The sequence below is a fragment of the Mesoplodon densirostris genome, chromosome 4, assembly GCF_025265405.1.
Source record: "Mesoplodon densirostris isolate mMesDen1 chromosome 4, mMesDen1 primary haplotype, whole genome shotgun sequence".
Lineage (NCBI taxonomy): Eukaryota > Metazoa > Chordata > Mammalia > Artiodactyla > Ziphiidae > Mesoplodon > Mesoplodon densirostris.
Genome location: NC_082664.1, coordinates 170,724,570 through 170,730,738, shown reverse-complemented (window position 1 = coordinate 170,730,738; position 6,169 = coordinate 170,724,570). Strand labels below are relative to the sequence as shown.

General features: G+C 39.5%; 1 non-coding gene across 1 annotated transcript; it reads left to right on the top strand.

Annotated features, from left to right (window-relative positions):
• The first annotated feature begins 5,391 nt into the window (after positions 1-5,391).
• LOC132490131 (U6 spliceosomal RNA) lies at positions 5,392-5,498 on the top strand. The gene has a single exon (XR_009532490.1). It is a non-coding gene; the product is annotated as a U6 spliceosomal RNA (small nuclear RNA).
• The last annotated feature ends 671 nt before the right edge of the window (positions 5,499-6,169 follow it).

Genomic DNA, 6,169 nt, shown 5'->3' with positions numbered 1-6,169 from the left:
AAACTGGGAAAAATGGAGTGGTCAAATTGTGGAGAGGAAGGGAGGGAAGGAAGGATGGAGAAGGCTTTCCTTCTTTGTTCTTTAAAAGCCCGAGCACTTTCCTTCTAAATCAAAATACAGAGAGCCAGTCTTTCTTGGAGCATAGTTAGGTAACTAAGAGATACTGCTCATTAGTTCACTTTTAAAGCATTTGCTGGGTTGAGCAAAATTTTTAGAAGGTTCTTTCTCACCAGCCCCAGACTGAGCTCAACCCATTTTGATTTAAAGCAGATTTGAAATAAAAATTTCAGAAGAGAAAATGTGTGTATTGTATCTGTACATGTATGCACATGCAACAGAGTTTGTATTCCCTCTAGTCTATTTCTAAGACAAGCAATTCTATAGTAAATTACATATGACGCCTGATTTTTTTCCTAGTATTGTATTGTCACCAGAGAGAAGAGTCCTGGGTTATCTTTCTCTCCATTCCCCATTAATAAATCTAAGAGAGAGAACCATTATACGATTGTGGCTCTTTTCCCCTCTCTTTCTGGCTTTCGTTCCTACACATGAACACACACACAGAATATACACTATGTGCAGACTTTCCCCTAGTCAGCCTGTAATGTATCATCTATAAATCCATGCCCATGTCTTGTTTTCATTGAAATTTGGAACATGTTGAGGACCTAACTTTTGTTCTTGGTGGTGTGTGCATTTCATCAGGGATCTTTGGTAAACCAATAAAACAATTATCTTTGCTTTGAATTTATTTCTTTGTGATTAATGGAAAATAGCATTAATGAGTGGTTTAAACAGTATTTTTACATCAAATATCAACAAATAATTTTTAAAAAAACTATAGTTTCCAAATGTTCAGAATAATGGCTTCCCATTTACAGTTATATTTTGGCAAAACTACTTCATATTAATTGAAAATGACTAAAACATGCACTCTATTTAGAGAGGCTTATTCACTGAGATTGAACTCCAACAGCATAAACTATCTGGGTCAAATTACTTAAGTCATTCCTACTGAAGGAGGGGTTGGAAAATTAGAAACTGTGGAATACTTTTTAGCCTTTTCATAAAGCTTTAATTAAACCTGACTTTTGTGAAAAATAAAACTAAAATACAATTATCCGTTAAGTGGTCTTGTAAAATATATGTTATAAAATTGTTATAAAAAAAGAGTGCCCAAAGTATATTTTAATGAAACTAGATGAATACAAATATAACTGTTATTTTCCCAGTGATTTTTCTCTCTCAAACGTAAGACATGTAGGACTTCAGAACGTGCTCTTTAATGTGTTCTGATAATAAGAAAACCATTGCTGCTTTTCTCAGAGGAGCACAGTTATCTAGGGGCAATGCCAAAATCATTAGATAAGCCTCATCTTTCCTATCACATCATTGTCTACATGAAATTCCATCTTAGGAAATATGCAAGAATATTACATTTTCCCAAAGCTTGAAAATACAATAAAATTTGAAGTGTTGAAAATATAATTCTTAGTTGACAGTATCTTAGAAGTTGCAGCAGTATCCATCTCTTTTTGAGATGGCTTTAATAATGACTGACTTTAATAATGTTGGAAAGTAAGGAAAGATTTCAGTAGCAGGCAAGATGTGATGAATGGACACAAGGAACAATGAGGCTATTGACAAAACATGCTAAGTTTTTAGAATTCTATCTAAATTATTATTTTTTCCTTCCAGTGCAGAGGAAGAAACCCAAGTGCATCAATGTTCATCAGATGTAGGGTAATAAAAATGTGGGCGGGTGACAGTCAATGAACTGTGACTGTAATATGGTTGTTAGTGTAGGTGAGTGAGTGCACTGAAACATTTGTTCCTGTTTTCTCTGGTCCTCAGTGGAAATAGGGGAATCTTGTAGAAAATTGAGGCCAAGAGGGAAAGAAGACTAAAAAAAGAATAAAGGAAATTCAGTAATTAAAAAACTATTTGTTTTCTATTTTAGATTTGATTTTAGATTCGATTTTAGTCAATTGTTCCTGCGAGCTATTTAGATGAAATGAATGGAATGTCGCTTAATAGGCAGATGCTCTGATACATTTTCTTCTTCAAGGATCTGGTTCCTGGCATTCAAATGAAACTAGGATTCAAGTTACTATTAGAACTTGAACTTGTTCTGCCAGAGTGAAAATTGGTTCCATTAGGCGTCAGTCACAGAACTCTTACAGACCTGGCTAGAGCTGTGGTTATGATGTATCCAACTAGCTGAAATAATAAAGTCATAAGTAATGCTGGATGTGCTTTGGGAAGCCATCCAGGGGGTTTAATTTTTTTAATGAAAGTTTCCTAATTTTACAGTCCTCATAAATCTGAAACAAATCTGATTAAGGTCATCAGGGTAAATTAAAACTTAATGCCTGACCCTTTGGAGATAACATAATAAGAATAACTTAAAATGCAAAATATTCAGTTGTGTGCAATCTTTAGCACGGATTCATTCCTGGACGTTTTTCTTACTCGCTTGCCCATACTTCCTTCTCATTGCAGATTTATAGTGCTCTGAGGGAAACGCTCGTAAGAAGTGATATATTAGATCTAACCAAAGCTTGAAAGTTAGTGTCTGAGTATATAAATAAAAATCTAAACAAAAACAGCCACTAAAAGGAAAATTAACTGTACCTTAAGTGAACAATTGTACCCAATATGGTAAGAGGAATGGGACAAATATGCATGTTTTTCAAAAGTTCGTAATTTATTAAATATAGGAGAATTTTAAATAAATCCAATTCATAATACACATGTGGATTTATGTATATAAATATAATGATCATTCCTAAATTAAATAAAATTGATTGGAACCCTGGGGTGTTCCTTATGTGAAAATATGTGAGAGCTTTCATTAAATAATGAATTGCAAAAAAAAAAAAAGAAAAGAAAAAAATAATGAATTGCATATTATAAAAATTTAAAAAATACTAATAAGAACTAGAATATTAGACTCAATAGAAAAATTAAAATAAATTTAAATTCTCCTAATTTATTAGGAGAATCTGTTTTCTCTTACTTTTCCTTTTGAGCAGAAAATTTGTCAACTTGTTATTTTGGCATCAATTTCTCCTTCTATGTATTTTATTTACTTGTGAACAAATGTTATTAGCTAAATTTTAGTACAAAATACCATAATCATAAAATCTCAGAGATCATTTTTAAAAATAAATTTATTTATTCATTTATTTAATTTTTAGCTGCATTGGGTCTTTGCTGCTGCATGCGGGCTTTCTCTAGTTGCAGTGAGAGGGGGGTTACTCTTTGTTGCGGGGCGCAGGCTTCTCATTGTGGTGGCTTCTCTTGTTGCAGAGCACAGGCTCTAGGCGCGCGGGCTTCAGTAGTTGTGGCTTGCGGGCTCTATAGCGCAGGCTCAGTAGTTGTGGCGCACGGATTCTTAGTTGCATTGGCAGGCGGATTCTTAACCACTGCGCCACCAGGGAAGCCCAGAGAGATCATGTTTTGATGTGAATATTAATTCAAATTTAGAAGTATTTATGGATAACTCAGAAAGCTTTCTTACTTTAGTTAATTATTTTCTTATTACTCATAGCCACCAGAGTTTTAACTTCTTCTGTCTTATAATGGCCGGTTTTCTGTACGCGGGCCTCTCACTGTTGTGGCCTCTCCCGTTGCGGAGCACAGGCTCCGGACGCGCAGCTCAGCGGCCATGGCTCACGGGCCCAGCCGCTCCGCGGCATGTGGGATCTTCCCAGACCGGGGCACGAACCCGTGTCCCCTGCATCGGCAGGCGGACTCTCAACCACTGCGCCACCAGGAAAGCCCCTATAATGGCCGATTTTTAAGACATGTTAAAAACAAACGCTGGGACTTCCCTGGTGGCGCAGTGGTTAAGAATCCGCCTGTCGATGCAGGGAAAACGGGTTCGAGCCCTAGTCTGGGAAGATCCCACATGCCACGGAGCAAAGCCCGTGCGCCGCAACTACTGAAGCCCGTGCTCCTAGAGCCCGTGCTCCGCAACAAGAGAAGCCACCGCAGTGAGAAGCCTCGCACCACAAGGAAGAGCAACCCCTGCTCACGGCAACTAGAGAAAGCCCACACAGCCAAAAATAAATAATAAACAAAATGCTATCTTCAACAATTTTTGTAATTTGGGACTTGAACTGAACCTGCCTAAGTTTTTAAACAAATGGTTAAAAGTAGATAAAGGGAGTAGCTTGAATTTTTTTTTTGCCAATTAAGGAAAAAAATTGGGGAGTATTCCTCTCAGTAAATTTAGATATTTTTTTAGTTCTTACAAAATATCTGTTGGCTCCAAAAATCACTGAACAACTAAAAAGGCCACATTGACAGTTAATGGTCACCCAGCTATTAAAAAGTAGCTCTGTAGACTTTAGCAGAAGCTGAATGTCAGAGTTCGCTCTTCCTGTTTTTTTTTCCCTTCCAGATTCAGAGGAGATTGCTTTGCCCTATGGGGACACTTGCTCTTCCTAAGTGTGGAAAAAAATGTGATAGGCAGTTCCAGGAATGTTGCCTTTGACAGCTTGTCTCAGAGGACTTAATATTCTAGGTGGCAATTGGCCAAAATAAGTAGGAAACTTAGGTAACTGCCAAGCCGTTGAAAATTCTGCCATAGCTAATTAGAAAGCGGAAGGAAAGTTTTTACATTAAAAAAGAACTAGGAGGGACTTCCCTGGTGGTGCAGTGGTTAAGAATCCGCCTGCCAATGCAGGGGACACGGGTTCGAGCCTTAGTCTGGGAAGATCCCACATGCCATGGAGCAGCTAAGCCCGTGCGCCACAACTACTGAGCCTGTGCTCCAGAGCCCGCGAACCACAACTACTGAAGCCCACGTGCCTAGAGTCCGTGCTCCGCAACAAGAGAAGCCACTGCAATGAGAAGCCCGTGCACCGCAACGAAGAGTAGCCCCCACTCGGCGCAACTAGAGAAAGCCTGCGCACAGCAACGAAGACCCAGTGCAGCCTATATATATATATATATATATATATATAAACAAAAAAGAAGTAGGAATTAAATGGCTAGCGGTGAGGGACAACTATTCCTGGTGTGTGTGTATTTGTAGGGAAAGGATAAGCATTTGTTGATTTTTATAATAATCCTTTTTATTTTTTTTTTATTTTTTTTTTTTTATTTTTTTTTTTTTTTTTCGGTATGCGGGCCTCTCACTGTTGTGGCCTCCCCCGTCGCGGAGCACAGGCTCCGGACGCGCAGGCTCCGGATGCGCAGGCTCAGCGGCCATGGCTCACGGGCCCAGCCGCTCCGCGGCATATGGGATCCTCCCAGACCGGGGCACGAACCCGTATCCCCTGCATCGGCAGGCGGACTCTCAACCACTTGCGCCACCAGGGAGGCCCTATAATAATCCTTTTTAAAAAGCTATTTGACAATTGATTTAAAAATATTATAACGGTGCTCGCTTTGGCAGCACATATACTAAAATTGGAATGATACAGAGAAGGTTAGCATGGGCCCTGCACCAGGATGACACGCAAATTCATGAAGCACTGCATTTTTTTTTTTTTTTTTTTTTTTTTTTTTTTGCGGTACGCGGGCCTCTCACTGTTGTGGCCTCTCCCGTTGCGGAGCACAGGCTCCGGACGCGTAGGCTCAGCGGCCACGGCTCACGGGCCCAGCCGCTCTGCGGCATGTGGGATCCTCCCGGACTGGGGCACGAACCCGTGTCCCCTGCATAGGCAGGCAGACTCTCAACCACTGCACCACCAGGGAAGCCCGCATTGCATATATTTTTTTTTTCGCATTGCATATTTTTAAAAAGAAAAAAAATATTATAACAGAGCTATCTGAGAATAGCTTGACTTGAACGTTGCTTTCAGAAATCAGAAGCACATCATTAACAATACTTGCCTTTGTCTGAGCTATGAAAGTAAGATAATGTGGTATCACGAAAATTCTTTTAATGGTTGCAAGTTTGTCCCATTCCAGAATGCACAGCCCTTTGCAACGTGAGTTTGCTGCTCCCGTCCAGAAGTGGACTCTTATCCTCCACTCCCTGGAATATGGGCTGGCCTTGTGACTTTGACTAATTGGATAAAGTGGAGATAATGTTGTACAAGTTTTGGAATTAAGGCCTGAAGAGATCCAGCAATCCCACTCCTGGGCATATATCCAGACAAAACTTGAAAAGATACATGCACCCCTATGTTCATAGCAGCACTATTTACAACAG